The sequence below is a fragment of the Panthera onca genome, chromosome D1 (assembly GCF_046562875.1).
Source record: "Panthera onca isolate mPanOnc1 chromosome D1, mPanOnc1 haplotype 2, whole genome shotgun sequence".
Lineage (NCBI taxonomy): Eukaryota > Metazoa > Chordata > Mammalia > Carnivora > Felidae > Panthera > Panthera onca.
The window spans coordinates 87,584,711-87,608,856 of NC_138348.1; the positions used below are offsets into that span (position 1 = coordinate 87,584,711).

General features: G+C 35.1%; 1 pseudogene; it reads right to left on the bottom strand.

Annotated features, from left to right (window-relative positions):
- Nucleotides 1-17,385: 17,385 nt before the first annotated feature.
- Nucleotides 17,386-17,484, bottom strand: LOC132662599 (U6 spliceosomal RNA; annotated as a pseudogene).
- Nucleotides 17,485-24,146: the final 6,662 nt, after the last annotated feature.

A 24,146-nucleotide genomic window follows, 5' to 3' on the forward strand; every position in this document is an offset into this window, starting at 1 on the left:
AAGAGGAAACTTTCAAGAAAAAAAAATATTATAAAGGAGGATTTATTCCAGAGTATTGCTACAGATCTGTCCATTCCATTTTTACCTGGGATACTCTGCCTTAATATTTTCACAAATAATCTAAATGACGAGGGAAAGGTGATGTCAGGTATACAGAAAGAAACCTTCAAAGGTTGTGGTGCCTATTAAAGCAGTGTGCCCATTAAAAAACTATTTCATGGAAAGACAAAACTACCATCCATACCTATAGACAGATACAGCTTAAGTGCTAGAAGTACTAGAAGTAGAGAAATCACTGGAAAATATTGAGTTGTCCCAGTAAAAGAAGACTAGATTGAGAGTCAGAAGACGAGATTTCTAGCTACCATTTTACACATCTTTGAGACTTGTTATTGTCTTCAGTAAGTATTTGAAAACCTACTGTTTTCCAAACACATAATAGATCCTAGGACACAACAATGGAGAAGAAAATCTGCCCTTTCAAAATTTGCAGTCTTCTGAGGGCAGAAATTTAATCAAACACTATAGCTTCCTGAGATCAGTGGCATGAAAGGATAAGTACAGGGTGATCTCAAAGAGCATAGCAAAGGAGTTTAACCCAGAGGATCAAGAAAACGGTTGCGAATGAATTTAAAGAATGATCTGAAGGAGTTGATAATTTTTCCAGTTTGATTTTTTTTTATTGGGAAAAATATACATAACAAAACATTTATCATGTTAAACATTTTAAAGTTTATAATTCAGTAGTATTAAGTGCACTCACAATGTTGTGAAACCATCACCACTATCCATTTCCAGAACTTTTTCATCATCCCAAACAGAAACTCTGTACCCATTAAAAATTTGATTCCATTCCTCTCTCTCCGACCTCTGGTAATCACAGTTCTACTTTCTGTCTTTATCATGTTGACTACTCTAGATACCTCAGTATTAGTGGAATTATGTAATATTTTTCCTTTTGTGTCTGACTTATTTCACTTACTTTAATGTTTTTAAGGTTCTTCCTTGTAGCATCTTTCAGAATGTCGTTTATTTTTAATGTTGAGTAATATTCTATTATATGAATATATATTCATTGTGTTAATATATCCATTTCATTTATCCATTCGTATTTGTTTATCCATTCATATATCCATTGTATATCCATTCGGATATTATACATTCATATATCTATTCATATATGTATATCCATTCATATACTGGATTGTTTCTACCTTTGGCTATTGTGAATAATGTAATGAATATTGGTGTACAATTTATCTCTTTGAGCACTTGCTTTCAATCCTTTTGGGTATATAACTAGAAGTGGAATTACTGGATTATATGGTAATTCTGCTTAAATTTTTTAAAGGAATTGTCATACTGTTTCCCACAGTGGCTGCACCATTTTACTGTAATGTAAAAGTGTTCTAATTTCTCCACATCCTCACTAACACTTATTATTTTCCTTTGATTTTTTGTGGTTTGTTTGCTTGCTTTTGTTGTTGTTTTGATAATTGCAATCCTAATGGGCATAAAGTGGTATCTCATTGTGGTTTTGACTTTCATTTTCCTAATGACTAATGATTTTAAGCATTTTTTTATGTTTATTTTTGAGAGAGAGAGACAGAGACAGAGCACAAGCAGGGAAGGGCAGAGAAGGAAACACATTGAATTGATATTAACTTCAATCACATAGGAAAACTCTATTCCTATAAAGTTCTGTTCCCCCTTTTATGTTATTAATGTCACAGATTACATCTTTATACATTTTGTACACAATATTTTTATGCACTTTTTCTTTAAATAGTGTAGAAGATAAAAAGTGGAGTTACAAACAGAATTATAATAATACTGGCTTTTATATGTGTCTTTCTATTTACCTTTATGCATTTTATCCTTCTTTTTCAGAATAGTTTTAGCTATGACAATTCCTTTGTCTTTCCATACCAATTCTAGAATACTAATGTCTGTATCTACAAAAATGCTTACTGAAGTTTTGATAGGAATTGCATTAAGCCTGTATATCAACTTGAGGAGAATTGACATTTTTACTATGTTGAGTCTTCCAATTCATGAACATAGAGTCTCTCCATTTGTTTAGATCTTCTTTGATTTTTTTCAGTATTGTGTAGCTTTCACATACAAGTCCTGCACATGTTTTGTTATATTTACACATAAGCATTTCATTTTTTGAGCAATTATAAATAGTGCTGTATTTTTTTAATTCCAGTGTTCATTGTTCGTGTATCAAAATTACAATTGATTTTGTCCTTCTGGAAGTTCCTTTTTTTAAATATTCCATAAACTTACTTTCTATGGAAAAAAATTACATTATCTGTAAATGGAAACAGATTTATTTCTTCCTTCATGACCTTTATATCTTTTATTTCCTTTTTTTGTTTTATTGACCTGACTACAATGTCCAGCACTGGGGTGAATAAGAGTAGTGGGAGAAGCCATCTTTAGCTTATTCCTATTCTTGGGAGAAAGCATTCAGTCTTTCACTATTATGTACATATCAGCTGTAAGGCTTTTTGTAGATATTCTTTATCAAGTTAAGGAAAATTTCCTCTATTCCTATTTTTTGATAATTTTAATCAGAAATGTATATTGAAGTTTTTCAAATGATTTTTCTGTATCAATTAATATTATTATGTGATTTTTCTTAAACTTGGTAATATGGTGGATTACATTGATTGATTTCAAATATTGAACCAGCTTGCATTTCCAGAATAAAACCAACCTAGACATGGTAAATAATTTTTAAAATATATTTCTAAATTCTATTGTAAATATTTTATAAAATATTTTGTATCCACATTTATGACAGATAATTGGTCTGTAGGATTTTCTTTTTTAACTATTTTCTGGTTTTGTATCAGAGTAATACTAGTTACATAACATAAATTTTTATTTTCTCCTCTTTTCTTTTTTTTTTTTTTTTAGCGTTTATTCATTTTTTGATAGACAGAGACAGAGCGTGAGTGGGGGAGGGGCAGAGAGAGAGGGAGACACAGAATCTGAAGCAGGCTCCAGGCTCTGAGCTGTCAGCACAGACCCTGACACGGGGCTCCAACTCATGGACAGTGAGATCATGACCTGAGTCGAAGTCGGACGCCCAACTGACTGAGCCACCCAGGCGCCCCTCCTCCTTTATTTTCTAAGTGAGATTACATAAGTTTGATATTAAATTTTTCTTTAAATGTTTGTTAAAATTCTCTAGTGAAGTATTCTGAACCTGGAGATTTCTTTTGGGGGGAATTTTTAAATTATGAACTCAATTTACCTAACAGTTATGAGGCTACTTATATAATTTATTTCGTATTGGGTGAATTGTGATAATTTGTGGTTTTCCAGGAAATGGTTAATTTCCATAAAATCACATCTGTAAATATAGAGTTGTTTGTGTCATTCCCATATGTCTTTTTTGTTATCTGCAGAGTCTATCATGATATCCCTGTTTCATTCCTAATATTGATCAGTTGTCCCTCTTTTTTTTTCTTTACCAGTTTTGCTAAGGGGTTGGTATACTTTTTATTAAGTTTTTTTTTATTTTAATTCCAGTATAGTTAACATACAGTGTTACATTAGCTTCAGGTGTATAATATAGTTGTTCAGAAATTCTGTCCATTACTCAATGCTCCGTTACAAGTGCACTTCTTAATCCCCATCACCTATTGCACCCATTCCCCACACCGATCTCCCCATCCAGCTCTTTGTTTCATTGATTTTTCCATTGTTTTTCCCATTTTCAATTTCCTACTTATCGCTTCTTATTATTGCTTCCTTCCTTCCACTTGCTTTGGGTTCATGTTCTTCTTTTTCTACATTTTAAAGGTGGGAGCATATAGAATTGATTTGATACTTTTTTTTCATGTCTAATGTATGAACTTAGTGCCACAAATTTCTCTTTCACCAATGCTTTAGTTGTTTCCCACAAACTTTGATTTGTTGTATTTTCATGTTTATTCAGTCCAATGTCTACTTTGATTTCTCTTGAGGCTTTAGATTTGACCCATAGATTTTAGTTAATTGTTCTGTGGGTTTCCAAGTGTTTGGAGATTTTTCTGTTATCTTTCTGGTTTTGATTTCTAGTTTTACTTGCTTGTAGTCAGAGAACACACTCTGTATGATTTTAACATTTTGAAACTTGTCTAAGTTTGTTTTATGACCCAGGATATTGTCTACCTTGGTATGAGTTCCATGGACACTTGATAAAAATACTTAAGATACTTATATGCTCCTTTTGTGTAGAGTGTTTTATAAATGTTGATTAGATCCTCTTTGTTGATGGTGGATTTGTGTTCTTCTGTATCGTTTTTTATTTTCTTTCTAATTATTCTATCAATTGTTGGGAGAGGGGTTAAAGTTCCAACTGTAACTGGATTGATCTATTTCTTGTTTTAATTACATCAGTTTTGCTTCACATATTTTACTGCTTTGTTATCTGGTACATGCACACTTGGCATTGCCCCTCTTGTCCTTATATGATGTCCCTCTTTGTCTCTGTTAATTTTCTGCATTGTAATGTCTACTGTATCTGATATTGATATATCCACTCCTGTTTTCCTTTGACTAGTGTTTGCATAATTTTATATATTCTCATCTTGTTATTTTTAACCTACATAGAAAATGTGAGTTTTTTGTACTGAATAGATCATTGGATCATGTTTTTTTTTTAACTCACTCTTCCAATCTCTGTCTTTTAATTTGTGTATTTAGAACTTTTAACAGTTTAATGTAATTATTGATATGTTAGTGCTTACATGTAATGTTTTAATTTTATTGTGTGTTTGCTTGGTAGAAAATGCTGGTTGACAATTCTGAAACACGTTGTGCCACTTCTTTCTGTGCTACATAGCTTCTAATGAAAAATCCACTGTCATTTGAAGCAGTTTTTCCCCTATAGCTAAAGAATCATTTTTCTCTGACTGCTTTCAAGATTTTCTCCTATGACTTTAGTTTTCTAATTATAATGTTCTTGACATAGATTTTTTTTTTTGGTTTATCTTGTTTTGGATTCACTCAGCTTCTCAAATTGGTAAATTTATGTCTCTTGCCAAGTTTTCAGCCATTATTTCTTTGAGTACGTTTTTAATCCTGCCCTCTTTATTCTTTCTTTCTGGAAATTCAATGATATGAAACTTAGATTTTTTTTGTCATATCTCCAAATGTCCCTGAGTGTTCTGTTTATTTATTTCCAATCTATTTCTTGCTGTTGTTCAGACTGGGTGATTTCATTATTCTCTCACCAAGTTAACTGATTCTATCCTTTGTCTCTTCTATTATGCTGTTGAGTCCATCCATTGCAGTTTTTATTTTGGCTATTATATTTTTCATTTCCAAAATTCCCATTGGTCCTTTATATCTTCTATTCCTTTGCTGTGCCTATTTTTTTCTGAAGTTCTCTATATGTTCATTTGTTTCATGTATGTTCATAATTCCTCACTGAAGCATTTATAGCATAACTGCCTTAAAATTTTTGTCAGATAATTCTAATGTGTCTATTGTTTTTGTGTTGCCATATATTGATTACTTTTTTTGCGTACTTTGAGTTCTTCCTGGTTCTTGGTATGACAAATGATTTTTTTAATTTATTTATTTATTTTAAGAGATAGGGACCATGCACATGCACATGCACACACACAAGTGGGGAAGGGGCAGAGAGACAGGGAGAGAGAGAGAATTTCAAGTAGGCTCCACACTCTCAGTGCAGAACCCAAGACGGGATTTGAACCCACAAACTGTGAGATCATGACCGGAGCTGAAACCAAGAGTCAGTTGCTTAGCCGACTAAGCCACCCAGGTGCCCCCCCCCGCCTTTTTTTTTTTTTAAGACAAACGATTTCTTTATTGAAATTTGGACATACTTGCATTATGTTATAAAAATGGATCTTAGTTAAACTTTCCATTTTATCTGTTTTTCTCTGATACTTCTCCAATAAGAGAAAGGATATGTGCCACCTTGTCACAGCCAGTTAGAGGTAGGCATCCAGGTTATCCAGTTGGCCTTCATTAGTACTTGAGATAGAAACGCTTTCCATTACTGCTGGGCAGGGGTGGTAGTTTGCACTCTTTATGCAGTAGTCATTGATAATTATAATGGTAGTAGCCTCATTGCCAGTAAGTGGTAATAAAAGTCTTGACTCTCTACTGGGCTTCCATAATGCTATGCCAGTGAGAAGGGGAGAGGTATCACATTACTGCCCAGTGGGTGTGGAAATCCAGGCTCCTCACATAATCTCCACTGACATCATCATGAGGATGCCTTGTTACTAGCCAGTAAGTATGGAAGTCTCCTCACCCTAATTGATGTTTCCCAACATAATCTTAGTGGGGTTATTGAAGTGTCTTATTAGTCTTCCAAAGATGGAAGTTTATGCTCCTCACTTGGCCTTTACTGGTAAGGATGGGAGTAGGCCACAGCTTCTTCTGTAGTGTTTGGCTACAGTAAAAGTTATTATATAAAAGTTTTAGATCTTGCTAGACTCCTCTGTCCTGATCTTTTATTTACCCTGTCCCTATTTCCTTTTCTGCATTACTGGTTTCTTCAGCAACAAGCCTTGGATATAGAAGACAAAAGGGAAATCTAGGGAATCCACCAGCATACCATTTCTCACGCCCCAAGTACCTAAGCAAGTCAGCATCTTTCTCTTCACTCTTCAGAGTCTTATGTATGTTTTATGTACATTATTTTAGGATTTTAGTTATATTTAATGAAAGTAATCAGGAAAAGTATGAAGCTATTTTAAAATGTTTGAAACAAAGTGTAACAAGAATGGGGTTGATGTGTAAAGTTTCAGGAATCTCAGATAAGGCAAAAAAAATTAATTGGTATTTGTTGGGTGTTTCTAAAGTGTCAGTTTTCTGTGCTCTCAAGATTTGCATTAAATAATAGGCAATGTTTTGTTTTCCTTTTAAGGAAGTATGGCTTAATATGGGAGACTAAGAGGACAAAAATGTCATCATTTCACCTTTGGCTCAATGAAACTACAGTTACCCACTTACTCAGGGGTCATATATTGTTATAAGTTATAACAAGTGACCAGCAGTGGAGAATTAACTTGATACCAAGACTTCTTACAGAAATCCTGTTATCTCTTTACCCCTAAGTCTTCCTCCAATTGGCACTCCTCCTGTCCTAGGATTGGAAAGGGATAGAGCCAACTCTCCTTTCTCATTAACTGCTGAATGGGAAAGTCATTCCTAGGGACAGAATAATATAGGAAATAGAGTTACCTACATCTAAATTACATCCCTAGGTACCAATCTTCTTCACCACGTGAGCATTGTCTTCTTTGGCAATGCTGTGCTTAGAGAACGAGGTAAGGTAAGAGGGGGAGATTTGTGAGGAACAGATAGAATTGTGTTATTATGCAGAAAACAGGAATCTAGAAATTGACTTAAGGGATCCAGAAAATGTAGTCAAGTCAATTTGGCAACAAAACAAAACAAAACGAAAGCCAGTGGCTCACATCAATACAACCAACATATTCTCCACCAAATTTCCACCCCTACTGTCACCTAGATTAATAGAATGAGGTTTCTCTTCACAAATAACCCTCCAACTTATTGTCACTTCCAAAGCTTTTCTTTTCTTAGAGACTACACTTAGTGTTGTTCATTCTAACTGTATTCCCCCTTTAAAAAGTGCTTAAGATCAAAGAAAAATAGAACAATAAATACCAAACAAAAGGCAAGGTAAAAACCATACTCAGAAAAAATATATAACATTTAATGCCTTTATTATTGAAAAAAATTAAAAATGAAAGGAACTTAGTAGTTCTTTTAAATTAGGAAAATACAACAAAACTGTAGAAGAGAAAGCAGAGATTTAATAAAGGGCAGAAATCTATAAAATGTAAACATTTAATTTCATAATGTGATATACTCCACATGACAAACTTGAAAATACTGGATAATATATATAAATGTTTTATGTGTTTGACTGAGCTGGCATGAAATAAAGATTTGAAACATGAACAGAGCAATGAACAAGCTTGATATGATAGACATATAGAGAATAACGTTAGGAGGTGAAACACACCTGACATGTCATTTCATGTGGTGGGAATGTCATTGGAGTAACACTTTTGACTTCTCTCTAATTCTAATTCAACACACTCTTCTCTAAGGGATTAATCTGACTGTTCAGTTTAGAAAGAAAAAAGTATATAACATACAAATTCTAGACCCTTCCCCTTCAATTTCTCTTAAAACCAAGCTTCCAACAGGGACCATATAGTCTGCTTTGCTACTCTATGCCATAATTTGATCATTATAGCCACCACCATTATCAGAGAGGTGTGTGTGACCAGCATTCCCTATGACCATATGGGTAATTCTGTCTAAATCTGAGGTTTAGTGTTAAAACACTTACTTTCCCATGAATATCAGCCATATCCTCTAACATTAGCTTGATCATTATAGAAGCGATAGTTTAGATTCCATCTGTCAACTTTTTATTTTACGTTTTGATTGCTACCAGAACTCTTATGGAGAAGACAGGTGTATTATTGTTGGCTGACCTCTGAAGTCCAACAATAACTTGAAGAGGCACATTGTATTTAAATTCACATGGGACACTTATGAAAATGCATAACATACTAGGCACTAAAGCAAGTCTCAAAAAACTTCAAGGAATTGGTACATACACAATACATTTTTCTTTGATTAAAAAGTCGCTTAATGGAAATCAATAAATAAAGGGAAGTAATTTTTTTTAAATAATTTTTAGGGACACCTGGGTGGTTCAGTCAGTTAAGCGTCCAACCCTTGATTTTGGCTCAGGTCATGATCTCTCAGTTTGTGAGATTGAAACCCACGTCTGGCTCTGCACTGACAGCAGGGAACCTGCTTGAGATTCTGTCTGTCTGTCTCTCTCTCTCTCCTCCCTCTGTCTCTCCCCCACTCATGTGCACACCACATGCGTGCACTCCCTCTCAAAATAAATAAATAAACTTACAAAAACTAATTTTGTAAATTATAAAATAAAGCATTCTTAAATAACTAAAAGATCAGAGGGGATTAAAACAGAACTTGGAAAATATTTTAGATTAAAGGATAACAATAATACTTCATATCAAACCTTATGGGATACAGTTAAAGTGGCACTTACAATAAATTTCTGACCGTAAATCTTTATATAAGAAAAGAACAAAGGACAAAAAGATGAAACAAGCACTAAGAAGTTATGGAGCACCTGGGTGGCTCAAGTTGGTTGAGCGTCAGACTTCAGCTCAGGTCATGATCTCACAGCTCCTGAGTTTAAGCCCGGCGTCGGGCTCTGTGCTGACAGCTCAGAGCCTGGAGCCTGCTTAGGATTCTGTGTCTCCCTCTCTTCCTCTAGCCCATTCACATTCTGTCTCTGTCTCTCTCAAAAATAAATAAACATTAAAAAAATTTAAAAAAGAAATAAGCACTAAGAAGTTTAAAAAAGAACATCAGAATAAATATGAAACAAGTCGAAGACAGTAACTTGAAAGCAAACATCAATGAAATAGAAAAAAAGATTATGAAGAACTGGTAAAGCTGAATCCATTACAAAAAAAAAAAAAAAAACAGTGGCTTTCCTCAAAAACTTAAAAATTGAACTACCACTTGATCCAACAATCCCACTCTTGGATATATATCCAAAAGAATTGAAGTTAGTATCTTGAAGGGATATCTGCACATCCATGCACATTGCAGCTTTATTCCCACTAGCCAAGGTATGGAAGCCACATAAGTGCCTGTCAATGGATGAATGGATAGTGAAGATGTGTTATATATGTATTCAGCAATGAGAAAAAAGGAAATCCTGCCATGTATGGCAACATGGATAAACTTTGAAGCTATTATGCTGAGATATTCACACAGAGAATGACAAATATAGTACATCACTTATAGGTTGAATCTTTAAAAAACCTGAACTTGTAAAAAACAAAGTAGAATGGTGGTTAGGAGAGACTGGAGGGTAAGGGAATTGGGAGAGATATTTAAGGGTACAAACTTACAACTAGTAGATAAGTTCTGGAAATCTAATGAACAACATAGTGATTATATTTCACAACACTATATTATAAGCTTCAAAGTTGCTAAGAAACTAGATTCTAACTGTCCTTGACATAAAAAATAAATGATAGATATGTGTCACAATAAAGGTGTTAGCTAACATTACTGTAATCATATTACAATACATAAATATACTAAGCCAACATGCTGTACACCTTAAACTTACACGATGTTATATGTCAATTATATCTCAATTTTTTAATTAAGATAATTAATATAAGCAAATTCAAAAAGACACCTAGGAAAAGACCAATAAAATTCAGACATTTGTAACAAGATGACAAGAGAGAGAGAGCACCACAAGCACTACCAACAACAAAATAAAATGTCTGAAATATTAAGTATCGTTAGCTAAGGTTTTTTCTAAAACCTGACAGGGTTGGTACAAAAAAGACAAACCATAAGCAAATATTAATAATTGATCATGATTTAAAATCCTTAAGCAGATATTAGCAAACCAAATCAAGTATTGTTAATAGCAATATAGTAATGGCCACTCATAGAAAGTGAAAGACAAAACCAGGAGGAAATTAAGAGGATTAGACTTTTGAAAGAAGGAAAGTGCAGTTGGAGAGATTCAAGTTTATATGGTGTGTCACTCAAGTTCTCCAAAGAAATAGTACCTATAGGAGATATATCATCTATCTATCTATATCTATCTATCTATCTATCTATCTATATCTATATATATATATATAGATATATTCATATATACAAATATACACATTTGTGTATAAATCCTTGCATAAATATATAAATATAAATGTGTGTGTGTGTGTAGAGAGAAAGAAAGACAGAGACAGATGTATTTCCACTGGCTCACACGATCGTGGAGCCTGGCAAATCTGAAATCTGGATATCCACATGCAGAAGAATGAAACTGTACCCTTAGCTTATACCACTCACAAATATCACCCAAAATGGATGAAGGACTTGAACTTAAGACCTGAAACTGTAAAACTCCTAGAAGAAACATAGGGGAAAGACTTATTGGCATTGATATCAGCAATGATTTTTTAGATTTTACACCAAAAACAATGAAACAAAAGCAAAAATAAATAATCGGGAGTACATCAAACTAAAAAGATTATCCACAGCAAAGGAAAACATCAACAAAATAAAAAGCTTACTTATGGAACTGGAAAAAAATGTTTGCAAGCCATGTATCTAATAGGGGGTTAATACTCAAAATATACAAGGAACTCATACAACTGAATACCAACAACAACAACGACAACAACCTAAATAAATAAATAAATAAATAAATAACTCAATTTAAAAAATGGACAAACTACCTGAACATACATTTTTTTCGAAGAAGACACATAAATCACCAACAAATATAGGAAAAGGTGCTCAATATCACTCATCATCAGGAAAATGCAAATTAAAACCACAATGAGATACCACCTCATACTTGTTAGGATATTTATTATCAAAAAGACAAGAGATAGCAAATGCTAGCAAGGATATACAGAACCGTGAGTCCTTTTACTCTATTGGTGGGAATGCAAACTGGTGCAACCACTATAGAAAACAGTCTGGAGGTTCCTCAAGAAATTAGAAAGAGGAACTACCACATGATCCAGCAATGTCACTTCTGGATATATATCCAAAGGAAACAAAATCTTTATCTTGAAGACATATCTGTATTCTAATGTTCACTTCAGCATTATTTATAATAGCAAAGGTATGGAAACAATCTAAGTATCTATTGACAGATAGATAAAAATATAACACACACACACACACACACACACACACACACACACACTGGAATGTTCTTCAGCCTTTAAAAAAGGAGATCCTGCCATTTGTGACAACATGGATGAAACCAGAAGGAAATTGTGCTAAATGAAATGAGGCACAAAGAAAGACAAATACTGCATAATGTCACGTATATGTGAAAACTTTTAAAAAAACACATTGAGCTAATACAAACATAAAGTAGAACAGTGGTTGTCAGGGACTAGGGGAGTGTTGGAAATAGAGGTTGGTAAAAGTACAAACGTTGACTTATAAGGTGAATAAGGTCTGAGGATCAGATGAGTAACATGGTTACTATAGCTGATAAATATTATACAATTGAAATTTTCTGAGAGAGTAGCACTAAAAGTAATCTCGCTCCCTCTTAAAAAAACAAAGGTAAATATGTGAGGTGTTAATTAGCTTGATGGTGTGGGAAGCCTTTCACAATGTGTACATATAAGAAATCATCACACTGTACAGCTTAAATATACTACAACTTCTGTCAATTATACTTCAACACATGGAAAAAGGCAGTGGCAATGCACAGCATAACACAAATGGAAGTAAAAAGTATGACAAAAATATAGCACAAATGACTGGGTGGAAAGTAAGAATACTTAAGAATCTTAATCTATAAAGTGCTATAATATTATTTTAAGGTAGACTGTGAAAAGGTAAAGATATATATTATAAACTATACAACAATCACTTAAAATATAAAACACAAAGAGGTTTTTGTCATCTGATATGTTAAAAAAGAGGTAAAATGAAATTTTAAAAATGCTCAATCCAAAAGGAGGTAGAATAAGAGAGGGGAGGATAGGAAATGAGTGAATAACACATGGGATAAACAGAATACAAACAAGTTGGATGATTTAACCTTGACTCTACAAATACTTAGATCAAACATTAAGAGTGTAAACCATGGGTCAGCAAACTATGCTAAATATGGCCCATTGTGATTTTTTATGAATAAAATTTTATTGGAACACAGCCTTGCCCATTCATTTATGTGTGGTCTATGCAGCTTTCATGCTTTAACAGCAGAGTTTAGCAATTTCAACAGAGACAATATGATCCAAAAGCCTAAAATATTACCATCTGGCCATTTTGGAAATGGTTTGTAGACCCTTAGTCTATAAACTACAATTTAAAGTCAGAGATTCTCAAATTGGACTTAAGAAAAATAGCTAAACGTGGGGTGCCTGGGTGGCTCAGTTGGTTAAGCATCCAAATTCAGCTGGGATCATGATCTCTCAGTTCATGGGTTCAAGCCCCATGTCGGGCTCTGTGCTGACAGTTCGGAGCCTGGAGCCTGCTTCGGATTCTGTGTCTCCCTCTCTCTCTGCCTCTCCCCCACTCACACTCCATCTCTCTCTCTGTCTCTCAAAAATAAATAAACTTTAAAAAAAATTTAAAAATAAAAATAGCTAAATGTGATCTGCAAGAAACGCACCTTAAATACAAAGGCATTGGTAAATTATAAGTGGAAGACAGAAACAGTGATGCCAATAAACATTAACTATATGCAAGCTGGAATGGCTAAGATAATATCAGACGAGGAGACTTCATAAAAAATATTATCACCAGAGATAAAAAAGGAACATTTCCTAAGGATAAATTTGTCAATTCATTAAAAAATAACAAATGTAAATGTGTATGCATCTGACAGATGCAAAATATATGAAGCAAAAACATACTAGGACTGAAGTGAGAAATGGACAAACCTACAATTATAATGGGAGATTTCAACACTCCTCAATCAGTAATTGATAGACAAGATAGATAGAAAATTAGCAAACATAAATACTTGAACTGTACTATCAACAAATTTGACATACTTGATATTAATGAATATTTTACCCCCAAACAGCAGAATACATATTCAAGTGTTGGCAGAACATTCACCAGTATGAGATCCAATCTTCATAGTTATCAATGGCAGAGATCTATAGTTCCAAAGGATCTTTGGAGTTTACAGCCCCCAAGACTGATTTCTTTTTTCTTTTTCTAGAAGTTATAGTTTCCATTGTATAACACGAGAGGAAACCAAAAGCCTAACTGGTGGTCTGTTGTACCCACTATCATTTGTCTAAAAGTGACTCTTCCTGGGGCGCCTGGGTGGCGCAGTCGGTTAAGCGTCCGACTTCAGCTCAGGTCACGATCTCGCGGTCTGTGAGTTCGAGCCCCTCGTCGGGCTCTGGGCTGATGGCTCAGAGCCTGGAGCCTGCTTCCGATTCTGTGTCTCCTTCTCTCTCTGCCCCTCCCCCCTTCATTCTCTGTCTCAAAAATAAATAAAAGCGTTAAAAAAATTTAAAAAAAAAGTTACTCTTCCCCTTGACTTTTATAAGGGTTCATAACATAAGCATATAAGACATACTAATTATACACTCAGCACTGAGAGCAACAAAAGTGGTACACAACAGTGGTCCAAAAAGCCCACCACATGGTCACAGCACCTTCTGTAGTAAGCAGAAAACAAAACAGTATCTCTTTCTCTCTCTTCTCTTAACTCCATCAGAGAGTGAGAAGCAATCATGATATGGTCACTTGACCTCCTTGTCTGTCTATGTGACCAGCTACAAAAAACACTCAGTTTAGGGAACAAGTAAGACCTACAGTTTAGCCTGCTCAGCAGAAAGTTCAGGGATGCTCAAGGTCCATGGTAGTCTGCCTGTCCCAATGCATAGTAATAAAATAGGTAGGCATTGATATCAAAACAGATGGACAAATAGTTCAATGAAACAAAACAGTGGACTCAGAGAAAAACCATGTATAGGTTAGAATTTAATATATGACAAATATGGAAATAAAGCACCACAAATCAGAAGTGGAAGAATAGGTTATTTTGTATATGATGCTAAGAAGGAAAATTAGATCCCTAAATAACATAATGCATAAAAGTAGAATCCAGACATATTAATGAAAGATAAAATAGACAATCAATAAAATAAAATGTCAGAATATATATTTGTGATTTAAATGTAGGGAAGAATTGTCTTTAAAATACTTGAGAAGCACAAACCCTCAGGCTAAAATTAGTTGAATATACCTATATAAAAATTAAATATTTTTGTTTAGGAAGAATAGTGTGTATAGAGTTCATAGAGAAGTGATAGACTTTAAGAAAAAAACTTGCAATATTCAAAACTGACAATGTAAAAATGTACAAGGAATTCCTTTAAGTCCACAAAAGATAGATAACCCAAGAGAAAAAAAAAGTGGGCACACATATGAATGGCAATTAAAATGAAATACACCCCCAAAGCAATAAGCAAATCAAAAGATATTCAAGCTCAGTAGTAATCATAGAAGTAAATGAAAACAATCATGAAATATCATCTTATCCCTTTTAATTTGCTTAAAATGTAAAACTAGGCAATACCACTTATTGGTTGTATGTAAGAATAAAGGAACTCACTGCACTCCCAGTGGGTGAAGAATGGGGGAACACTTCTAAGCTATCTCTCAGAATTTTGTCAAATCACATCTACACACCCTCTATGACCCAGGAGTTACACTCCTAGGTATGTAGCCTAAAGAAATTCTCCCATTGATCCACAAATGACATACATAAAACTGCCCATTGTTACCTTGCTTATTGTGATACAGATTCAGAGCAATCTGGGTGCCCATCCCTGACTGGAGAGTAGACATATTAATTTTGGTCGATACACATGCAGTCTTATGCAGCATTTACAAAAAATGGACTAGATGTTCACAGAGTGCTATGGCTGGTACTCCAGTGCTAAGTAAAAGAAATAAAATGACATCTGTGATTTACCATGATTTCCAAAAATTAATAACACAGGGACACACAAAAAAAAGCGTATTTTGTAAGACTACATAGAATCAAAGAATACATATAAAATGTATTACAATGTTTGCCAATGTTGAATGAGGAGAATGAAAATTTAAAATGGGGACAAATAGGAATGGAGACAGGGGTCGAGAGGGGGAGAGTAAATAGGTATTAGTAAATTAGTAAATTAGTTCTTTCTCTCTTGAAATAGTTCAAAATGACCTCAAATGGAGGTAACAACATAAGGTAAAGCACAAAGGCAGGAATGCATAAGTCTGAAAAAACAAAGAGAAATAACCCAATCTGAATAGAACAGAGTGTTTCAATAGGGGTAACTGAAAAGAAGCTTGGAAAGGTATGTTGGTAGGCTGAAATTGGATGATTTTTATTTATTTTGATCTAAAAACTAAGATATAAACTTTACTAATATTTCATATATGGATTGACCCTGGGACTCTAGCTCATAATTAAAGACATTTGGGTTCCATATGGAAGAAAAATTCTGAAAAGAGCCAAATTTTCTGTCATTTCTCCTAAAATCTTTCCTAAATGTCTTCTGTTTCAGTGTAGCTAACATCTATGGGCACTTCCTATGGCTCTGTGATGTCATTTCCTTTTGTAGCTATTAGTTCCCTGCAGTGTTTGTACTTTACTCAACCCAGGCTGTCTGATAACAGATGTGATTTCCAGCTGTGTCTATATACCAACCACAGCGGGTTCATTAATAACAATTATTAAGTACTTTATGTTATAAATCGAGCCTGTGGCAATAGAGAAAACATCCAGTCATTTGTTTTATGGCCTCTTGTCAGAGCTAACTATAAATTCCCATTATCTCAACATTATCAGCACTACAAAATGAATCTAAGCATGAGTCATAAATAAAACTACCAAACAGCTCAATCATTCTGCAAAGAACAGAGCATAAATTAACAGTTGACGATGTAATGTTATATATGAACTTAAGTAATAGCTCAGGCCTTCTTGTCATCTAATTATGTAAATTATCATTTTTAAGACTTAGATTTGTATTTGCATGGCCGGTGCATTCATTTATTCATACAATTAGAGTTCAATAAATATGTAGTCCATACATCGCCCTCCCATAACCCAAGAGTTCCTGCTAATGATATATGAAGTACAGTGAAAATGAAGAGAGAGAAGTTTCAACTGAGAGAATGTCTCTTAGGACTAGAGAGTGCAGGGGGAAAAAATCACATTTTCCCTGAATATTACATTTCACAGGATAAATCATTAAATTTAAGAAAATTAATAGACAAAGAGTCATGAACTATATGCATTATTGTTTCCTACATGGAAGTCCGTATGGATTTTCAGTCAATCATAAAAATATTCATTTAGTTATCTCTCTGCATTGGGCCCAAGTCATCTTCAATGATGAAGACAGAACAGAACAATAAACTGAACACATGAATTTAATTTTTTAAGAGAGAAATAGCTAGTAACATGTGAAAAATGTTGAAACTCACTAATAACCAAGACATACAAATTAAAATTATGAGGTATTATTTTTCATGTTTTAAAGGCTAATTCCCAGTGGGAGGGAGAAGGCAGTAAAAAAGGAAATTAAATCAATTACTAAAAGGCATACAAAGGGGTTCAAATCTGAAAGGCCATTTGTCAGTATCTACCAAGCGCTCTAAAAGTGTCCATCACTTTTTTTTTTAATTCAGGTATAATTGACATGCAACATTACACTAGTTTCAGGTATATAATATAATGAGTTGATACTTGTATGTATTGCGAAATGATCACAATGATGAATCTAGCTAACATGTAAAAATATGGAATGCTTCGTGAATTTGTGTGTCATCCTGGCACAGGGGCCATGCTGATCTTCTCTGTTTATGTGCTACCAAAGCGAGCACAAGTGTTCGTTACTTTTGATCAGAAATTCTAACTCTGGAAAATGTATCAGTTACAGATTTAGTACATGAGTGTTACTGATACCGAACTTATAATGGCAGATAAAAAAGAAATATCAAACAATAAGGTTCATTAGAAGAATGGGAAAATAGCTCAAGTAATGTCTAAAGAAAAAGCTAAAGAGTTCATGGTACACCTATATAATGGACTACTGTGTTCTATCCAAAAGTATTTTGATATTATTTAATAGGAAAGTGTTCACAGAACACTTTTATATGTCATAAAATGTTATGTATAGTATAATTTTAATTATTAATCATACTATGAAGTTTGTATACACATATATACATGCACCAATATACAAGGCTAGAAGAAATACCCTAAAATATTAAGTTTTTTTTCACATGATGGAACTGTGAATACTTTTTATAATGTAAATTTTCTATATTTTCTGAAGTCTGTCTCAGTGAGAGAAATAATATACAACAAATCTGGCGAGTAAGAGTTTCAACTCATATTTTTTCAGGACTTCCACAACCTGTAACCAATAGGCTCATCCAATCTTGCCTTTCACAAAGTTCAACATAAAACTGGCCAACTCCATTTTCTCACTACCTCCAAATCATGCTCTGCCTTCCAACCAACCTCTGTTCAAGCTACATTTCATGTGTACACTCAAGGTAACAAAAGTAGCTGAGCAATATTAAAGTTGAAATCTTAATGAACTCAATCTCTGTCTAGGATCACATAGAAACAGGAATACCCCAACAGTCAAAAGTAATCACATACCCCCCAAAAGTATTTTTCTTGCATCTTTTAAAGAACCTTGAAATGAGATCCAGTTCATTATCCACAGCCAAACTGCTCAAAGTCCATTGTGCAACCTCCATATTTCCCTCAGACCTTCCTTTCTGCCATGCCCACACAAGTGTTCTCACCTTCTTCTAACCTATGACCCAGTTGTCTTCTTTGGCTATATCCTCTCTTTTTCATGTCACATCTCTTGTCTCTGACCAGTCTCCAGATTGGCAAAGGTAGAACTATGAGAGGGAAAGCTGCAGTTTCCACATCTGCAGAGAATAATAAACACTGTCCTACCAATATCATAAGATGTAAGGTTTTAAATATCTTAAAACTGTACAGCATTGTACATGTTGTGACTATTGTAACCTCATTTCTTATTTGCACAATAGGTATTACTAATATATAACTAATACTCTGTAAGCACTATTTTATCCATAATATCCACAACTATGGAAGTATTTACACTTCATTATTCCCTGTCTTCCTTCCTGAACCAAATCCATCATTAACTCTATTTTACCTTCAAATTATATCTTAAGTCATCCACAGCTCTTTGTGTCCATCAGCACCCATCTAACCCAAGTATCTATGATCTCTGAAGTAACTTCCGACTTATACTCCCATCCACTCTTGCCTCCTCCACACTATTATGCATACAAGAGCCAAACATTTTTCTGAAAAGTTAATCAAAAGTAATCAATTCCAAGAGTCACAATGTCCAATGGTTTATTAACAGACATGATAGGCCCAGTTATTTGAGTAGAACATAGATGATGAAGTTCATACATGACATAAGACCACAAAAGAGTAACTAGAACGTATAAAAGGGATGTTTACTTTGCCATAGAACTCTGTAAGTCTGTGTAGCCAGGAGAGAGAGAAGTGTGCTGACAAATTACTTATTCAACTTTACAAAACATATTTGAACGCATTTACATTGTTTTTCCCACAGATGACTACACTAGTAAAGTTTATAAACCAAGCACACACTCTATGAACTAAGTACCTTAACAGCTTCTTATTGTAATTAGGATAAAATCTTTGAACCTTACCATTGACCTACAAGTCTATGCTTCTTATCTCTCCAGCCAATATCTCCAGGCTTATTATGCTTATACTGACTTTATTTCTTTACTATTTCAGCTCTTTCCCACATTTGTGGGATTCCATTCCATTTGCCCTATTCCACCTGAATAGTTTCCACAGGGGTTCAACCATTTTGAAGCATGTATGCCAAACTGATGTCAGGGTTTGACAGGAATGTATTTGCATGCAGAGCTGATGAGCTTCCTGAGACAATACTAATAATAGGATACGAAACATCCAGCTACTGAAATGATCTCAATCTATTAGCACTGTTCATTGAAATACAAAAGTGATTCTGAAGATGCCATGGGTCTCTTGCCAGCATTTATTTCATTCCAATCCCACGGACTGGGAGATTTGTGATTTAAAGATTGTTGTGTAAAACCAGTAATTGCTTTTTCTCTTCTGGGAAACTGGTCCTCTATATAAAGAAAAATAAGTGGGATGCCTACTGTTAGTTACTATTTCCCCCTTCTTTGCTGATTGAACTTTGGTTTTATTTTAGGTGTTACTGTGTCAGGTTAAATGCTGGCTTCTGCCTAAAAGCTTACAGTGTCCGTTGACAGGCACATTTATGGCTAATGACACATATGCAAGACATTCCTGGGAAAGATTATGGTTTCTGGGAAAAAAGAATGGATGTACCTGGTAAGGCACATCCCTTTCCCATATTTTCCTACCTTGGATGTGGATATGATCTCTAAATCTCTAGCAGCCATCTGCTAACCACAAAATGAAAAACATTAAGCAAAGGTCAAGAGATCCACAGAGAATCTGGCCTGACACCTTTAACCTACCAAACCAACTCTATCAGATATTTATTTCCAATTCTACATGACCCTTTCTCATTGATTTATGGGAGACTAAAATATGTTTGCTAAGTCTAGATAGCTCCTGTGTTTTGGTGTCCAAGGGCCTACTTCTGGTTATGTGACCTCATGTTCCAACAAAGCTAGAAATCCCTTAAAGCTCCAAAACCAAGTGGTAGTTTGTAATCTGGCAAAATAGAGTATCTATTTCCTGATTATGTTTCATGTTAAGTATAAAATTGTAATTGAGACATTTTTCTGAAACACTTGTTTTCAAAGAAGCAAAAATTACAGGGAAGAGTGCCCAGCTGAGAACAAAGTTACTGAATTCTGGAAGCTGAGATATTAGCAGAAGCACATAAATGAAGGAAGTTTTAGTTTACCCTTCTAGGCCCATGACAGACCAACTGGTTGAATATAATCAGTAATGTTATCAACATCCTAAATGACATAAAAAATAGGGTATCTCTAGTGGACATTTATTAAACTCTTTATTCTAGAAAAAAAGAAATGTTTTATTTTTCAAGTGTCCATGGAACAGTCATACAGATTGGTTCTGAGTCCTAGATAATAAGAGGGCTCTGAATAAAAGGTGATTGTACAGTTTCACCAAAAACTCTATAGTTGTTTGTCCCAAAATGGCAGCCACTGGACACAGGTGGATATTCAAATTCAAATGAATTAAAATTAAGTTAAATTTAATTTGAGTTCCTCAGTCATACTAGCCACATACGGCTATTGGATAACACAAATATAGAAAAAATTTCATCACTGCAGAAAGTTCTCTTGAACAGTGTTGCTTTAGGTACTGAGACACAGCTATACACCTAGGACATTCCTCAGTATACAACGTATATAACTGATTGGATTGCCCCTGGAGAATAAGCTCCATGAGGGAAGAGATTTTTATCAAAGTTACACACTGCTTGGGAACGCAAGCTGGTGCAGCCACTCTCGAAAACAGTATGGAGGTTCCTCAAAAAAACTAAAACTAGAACTACCCTACGACCCAGCAATTGCACTACTAGGCATTTATCCATGGGATACAGGTGTGCTGTTTCGAAGGGACATATGCACCCCCATGTTTATAGCAGCACTATCAACAATAGCCAAAGTATGGAAAGAGCCCAAATGTCCATCGATGGATGAATGGATAAAGAAAATGTGGTATATATATATATATATATATATATATATATATGTACACACAATGGAGTATCACTCAGCAATCAAAAAGAATGAAATCCTGCCATTTGCAATTATGTGGGTGGAACTGGAGGGTATTATGCTAAGTGAAATTAGTCAGTCAGAGAAAGACAAAAATCCTATGACTTCACTCATATGAGGACTTTAAGAGACAAAACAGATGAACATAAGGGAAGGTAAACAAAAATAATATAAAAACAGGGAGGGGGACAAAACAGAAGAGATTCATAAATATGGAAAACAAACTGAGGGTTACTGGAGGGGTTGTGGGAGGGGGGGATGGGCTAAATGGGTAAGGGACACTAAGGAGTCTACTCTTGAAATCATTGTTACACTATATGCTAACTAATTTGGATGTAAATTTTAAAAAAATAAAAAAAAAATTAAAAAAAAAACAAAGTTACACACTGCTCTATCTCTAATGCCAAGACAGTAGCTTATACATACCTGGTGATCAACAAATAATTGTTTGGAGAATTCAGAGTTCTCACTTCAGCTGGGTATAATATGAAATAAATTTTATTCTCAAAATTTCTTGTACTTTCCTGGCCTTGGACACTCAATCTGCCTAGAGAACACATCTCATTTTATTTCCATTATATTCCTATTTAAGCTTTAGTCTAATCTAATGACTTCTATATTCTCATTAAAATGGAAAAGCTCGGGGCGCCTGGGTGGCGCAGTCGGTTAAGCGTCCGACTTCAGCCAGGTCACGATCTCGCGGTCCGTGAGTTCGAGCCCCGCGTCAGGCTCTGGGCTGATGGCTCGGAGCCTGGGGCCTGTTTCCGATTCTGTGTCTCCCTCTCTCTCTCTGCCCCTCCCGCGTTCATGCTCTGTCTCTCTCTGTCCCAAAAATAAATAAAAAACGTTGAAAAAAAAAAAAAATGGAAAAGCTCAGTCTTTTCCCTCCTCTAGAGTTCTTCCCTACTGTATTTCTCTTCTTTGTGTCTTCTTTACTATTCACATGGAATACTTCAGTTCTGACACTTCTGGTCACCAAATATGTGGAGGTTTGTCTCCCACAACAAGAAATTCTCTGTGACACCAGCAATTCAAGTCAGTTCTGACATTATCTACCTGGAGATGCTGTCAGATCCCACTGGTTAAATCCCACCAGATTGTCCTTGCCCCCCCCCCCCCATATACTTCAGATGCCCGCCACACACCTATATTTCTGACCAATTGGCTATAGACTGGAGTATCCAAACACTTCCTCTTTGAGTTTGATTAATTTGCTAGAGTGGCTCACAGAACTCAGAGAGATGCTTATTTATGTCGATCAGTTCATTAAAGGATATGATTAAGAATACAGAGGAACAACCAGATGAAAAGATACCAAAGGTGAGGCCTGGGAGGGTCCCAAGTATGGGAGTTTCTGTTTCTTTGGAGATAGAGCTCATCACCCTCCAGTACATGGATGTGATCACAACCTGGAAGCTCCCTGAATGCCATACTTTTGGGATTCTATGGAGGCTTCATCATGTAGTCATAGCCAATTATTAACTCCATTTCTATCCCCTGTACCTCTCTGGAGTGAGAGTGGGGCAGAGCTGAAATTTCCAAGCTTCTAATCATGGCTTGGACTTTCTGGTGACCAGCCCCCATCCAGGCAATATCCAACACCCATTCAGAGTCACCTCATTAGAACATGAGATGTTCCTAGTGCTCTTATCACTCAGGAATTCATAAGGGCTTTTAGGATAACTGTGTCAGGAATAGGGTCAAATAAAAGTATTAGAACAAAAGGTTTTCCTGGTGTTCTATCACTTAAGATAATTACTAGGATTTCAGGATCTCTGTGCCAGGAATGGAGGAGCAGGAACCAATATATATATTATCTATGATCTCATGCTCATCCATTTACTAAAATCTCAGTCTTGTTCAGGAGAATATTTTGTCAACTTCAAATCTTCATAGTCACCATGGAGTTTCTTTCCAATCTCCAAGTAGGACACCACTCTTGCTCGCTTTCTCCTTCCTCCCCTCCTCCTCCCTCCCTCCCTCCCTCCATCCATCTTTCTCTCCCTCCCATCTCTCTCCCTCCCTCTCTCTACCCCCCTCTCTCCCTTCCTCTCTCTCTCTCTCTCTGTCTCTCTCTCTCTTTCTCTCTCTCTCTCTCTCTCTCTCTCTCTCCCCCTTCCTTCTCCTTACTACCGGTTATCCCACCCTTACCTTCCCATCAGAGTGCAAGCTTCTGATGCCTCTCTTGCACCTGTCTTGTTCAGGAGAGGAGGCAGCAGCAGGAGGAGAGGGAGGAGATTTTGACTATGTGACTGTCAGTCGACTCAAAATGGACAGGACTCTCCCAATCTTGGTCTGCTTCTCCTACTACCTGTGGCCTATGTTATCAAGGTGATCTTATTGTATGAGGCTGCACTGTTTTCCAGAGACCTCACCTAGGCCCCCTCCATCCTGGAAGAGATTCTTCATCCTCTTTCTCAACTCTGTCAATCACTGATGTCACTGGTTTTTCTTAAGAACTGCTTATTTCTGCTTCATATTTCCAATATCTTTATTTTCTTTGAAAACACTTCTTTTACTTATTTTAAATTCTTGTTTGTTCTACTCCACTAACTATTCCTCTTAGAGTAGGTATTATATTATGCATCTCTTTTTTTAATCCTTATGTAACTCAGATGCTTGATTATTTTTGTGAGCTCTTATTCCTTTGACAGTGTCAGCTTTCTTGGATGCTTAGAACAAGATAGTGGGCTTGGATATATAATTATGCATTGTTGATATATATATATATATATATATATATATAT